Source organism: Pteropus alecto, unplaced genomic scaffold (assembly GCF_000325575.1).
Source record: "Pteropus alecto unplaced genomic scaffold, ASM32557v1 scaffold134, whole genome shotgun sequence".
In the NCBI taxonomy this organism is placed as follows: Eukaryota; Metazoa; Chordata; class Mammalia; order Chiroptera; family Pteropodidae; genus Pteropus; species Pteropus alecto.
In genome coordinates this window covers 12,780,090-12,783,907 of record NW_006436283.1, presented here as the reverse complement: position 1 = coordinate 12,783,907, position 3,818 = coordinate 12,780,090, and the positions used below count along the sequence as shown (strand labels likewise).

Here is a 3,818-nt window from a genome sequence, read left to right as displayed (position 1 = left end):
ACCCTGATTTAAGACTCTTTCTCAGCTCAACAAACTAGACTAGATAGGAAACTGTTTCCCATTCTCTTGGGTAGAACCCAGGACTCATCCTAGCAGGGTGTGCTTTGTACTCTTCCACATTACTTTGTAAAAGAATTATGCCTTTAATAAAGTTGGTGTTTTCAAAAGCAGGTATATTCCTCATTTTCTGGAAACAAAGAAGACACCAACAACATAGCTGGCAAATACAGAGTTTATTCTGGCCCACAAAGAAGGTAGGCCAGATTTGAGTGTGCCTGCCACTGTGACTCATCAGAGAAACTAAACCTCTCTGACCGTGCTGGGGTTTTATTACTCTCCCGGCATGGTCCTCACCCGGCCTTATTAGAGACAACTGTGCTTGTGGGCTTGTTGCGCAGCCTACTTCATGCTGATTCATTAGAAAATTAGTTCCAGATTCTGATGAAGATACCAAGCCAAGATTTCATGGTATTTTCCCTGAAAGGGAAACTTTTAAAGAAAGTGGTGGCAAGAATATTGAACTTATGAGTCAGATTATCTGCATATAAATCCTACCTTTTCTAGGAATTGTGACTGTTGGAAAGTTACATATTTCTGAGACAGTTTTCTTATCTACACAGAGATAATAATTCCTAAAGTTGTTGAGAATTAAGTGAGGACGTGGAGTAGGTATAATTCTTAGAATAGTACAGAGGACAAACTAAGTGTTTAGGAAATGTTCTTTTTTCTTCCCTCTCTTTGCAGTAATAGACCCTTCAAGTACTGATTCCTATAGCTAACTGGCTAGGCAGCAACAGCCTTATGCCATGGCATTTGGGGGCACAAGATTCAAAAATAACAAAACTGAGTTTGAGTCTCTTCTATGCATTGTATGGCATTCCCAAGAGAATTTTATTATAAATCCCACTAGTACTGCTACTGACGCTCAACAGAATTGGCAACCACATAGTTAAGACAAAGAGACCAATCTAGAATTGCCTATAAACACTTTGAAATCAGTTTCCAGGGAAACTTTGCTAGCTGGTCTACTCTCTCTTCCTGGAACATGACAGAGGATTGAAATCTGAGGTCCAAGGCAGCCAAACTCTCATTGGATTAACAGTATTCCTATAACAGATGAAACCTCAGGGGCTCCCAAAGGAGAAAACATATTATTTATGAAGCCACATATGGCTTTACAGGCTTACCTTCCTAACTAGGAGCATTTCGGCAACAGGCTGATACACTAGGGTAAGAAGAGCAGAAAGTTTTAACTTGAAATGCCGCATACAGGCGTACCTCGGAGATGTTGCAGGTTCGGTTTCAGACTACCACAATAAAGTGAGTTGTAATCTTTTTGTTGATGGAGAGTCTTACCTTCAGTCTGTAGATTTAAAAAATGCAACATCCGTGGAGCACAATAAAGCAGGGTCAGTAAAATGAGATGTGCCCGGTGATTAAATAACACTCGGAGCTTCTGAGGGATCATCATATATCACTTAGTGGCAGAGAGTAAAATACTAGGACCAAGAGTTATCATAAAAGCTTTCTTACGTTTCATTTCAGTTGGAATTCAGACTTCTACCCAGCACCATGGCACCAGCTTTTTCTCCAAGCTTGAGGCCCCCTGGGTCAATGAAATGGAAATTCACTAAGAATTTAATGCTATTGGCAAAGCCCAAGCTGACCTATCAAAGAAACCGGCTGCAATTACTTTACATCTCAGGAGAGTCTCATCAGCAGGATGTTCTAAGCAGGGTTCATCTTTGTGGCCTTCAGCCTCTGCTTCTGTACACTGTTGCCCTCTCTGTCCACTTTCTCTCCAGTTTCTCTCTAGAGCAGCTAATGTATCTCAGGAGACCAGGGGAGACCAGCTTAGTGCCTCTGAAATCACAGTAGGCAGGCCTGTGCCTGACATGCCTGTCTCTGCGTAAGGAGACCTTTCAGAAGCACCAGAACATCCCCATCATTTCTAGACCATTTTCCTGGACTTTCAGCTCTTACTCGTTGACCTTATTAGGGAATTAGACACAGATGAGAATATTCTGCCAAAGCCAAAAGTAGTTGATCTTCATCAGAAATAGGCTACCCAAAGAGGTACTTCTGCTAAGCTGAAGAGAGTTGGTGATCTGAGGATGGTGCTAGAAAGACGAAATAGCAGAGCCAGAGGTCACTGCTCCAGTTGAGACAGGGTTTTCTTTATTTTAAATATCAGACTTTCTGTTCCAGAATCAGGGCAGAGAATTGACATCCCAGAGAGAATGACCTAATGTTGCATAGACGTATAACTGTCACAGAAAGAGATGAGTTATAGATGTCTTTTCTTGTCTTGGTAACAGGGTGGGGTATTTGTATGTGTGTGCATGTGTGTGTTAATCAGACTTTAAGCAAAGTATCACTCAGAAATCTTTTATCACATCAAAACTTGTAAGATTTTAGATTTGCTCTCTCTCGATAAAAGTATGCCCCTTGAAGCACTCACAGAACTGAGACCTCCCACCTTATTCTGCTTTGTTTCCCATTATTTGTCACTGTCAATCTGTCCTGTGGTTTATTCCCTGGGGCACTGAGATATCAGATTAAATCTAATAAACTAATCTCTGTTGTTATGCTAATAAGAGGGAAGTACGAAACCCGTTGGAAACAATTTGTGCATTTTAAATAAGGCCTTTGAAAAGTCACCAGCCTTTGTTATCCAACCTATTAATGACCTTGGTAGTGGAAATTTGAGGCTGATAGAGTAGACCTTTGGGGGCCTCCAGCCTGGTGGTGCTGCTTAATATTTGTCCATAACTTTAGGCTATCCCTGAATGAATCTCCACTCTTTTTTTATGTTTCCTTTCCTCAGTATCTCTATTTTCATGGTATCTAGCCTCCCCTTCCCCAGGAACAACTTATATATGTATATATATATATCAGCTTATATATGTATATATGGGAATATATATATAAGATTTTGATACGGAGATTAGAAGACTCAGCTGCCCTATTTTTAACTGTTTGAATGAAACACATAAAGCTCGTTGTGAACTTTATTTAATGAGTATCAAGCTGATACAGCCCGAGGTGGTGATTCGGGAGCCTAATTCGGATTGCCTTGATTTCCTCAAACTAAGAGAAGCAGGTTTTATGGTGGGCAAAAAGGAAAGGGCTACTCAAATCTGACTTACATCTATGAAGATAGTTGATTGTGAGCGGAATTGATGTATTTATTATAACATTATGGTCTGCTGAGATTTTTGCTAATTATTTTGGCCACATTAGTGAATTACACATTGGAGACCTGGTGCTCCAAAATCATGCCACAAAGCAGAGTGTTAAAGAAGCAGTTTATCTAGGGAAAAAAAAGAGGTCATTCTTCCTATAAAGGAAAACTAACTCTGTGCTGGGGACCTGTGCAGCCTGGCTTCCTGTATAATATGTGGGTCTGAAGTGGCCACAAAATGGCGAGTTGCTTTTTGTTTGTTTTCATCCGAGCATGAACCTCCAGGCCAGATGACGTTTAGCCTTACCCTCCCTGAAGCACAGACTCACGGTTACTTCTTCCGACAGCCATCACAGACTCCCATGACAAGCCCTTAAATGGGGGATGGTTTCCGCTTTCTAAAGCGTTAAGAAAGAATTGAGCAAAGTCATGGATCATGGGAAGAAAAAATGGGCTCCTGGAACTAAATCAGCCCTTAGGAGGTTTGGATAGGTTGAAGCAAAGAGAAGGGGGTATACCAAACATCTTTCACCAGCACTAGACTATTAGTGGATGGCCTTACCTGCCTAAAATTATTACTTCTCTGCTCTGTTCTGGGTCTAACTCTGCTTCACTTCTAATTCTTTTCTACCAC

General features: G+C 41.0%; 1 protein-coding gene across 6 annotated transcripts in view; it reads left to right on the top strand.

Moving 5' to 3' along the window:
* Positions 1–3,818, top strand: part of TANC2 (tetratricopeptide repeat, ankyrin repeat and coiled-coil containing 2) — a 293,951-nt gene that overhangs the window by 240,237 nt on the left and 49,896 nt on the right. The gene's annotated exons all lie outside the window — the stretch shown is intronic.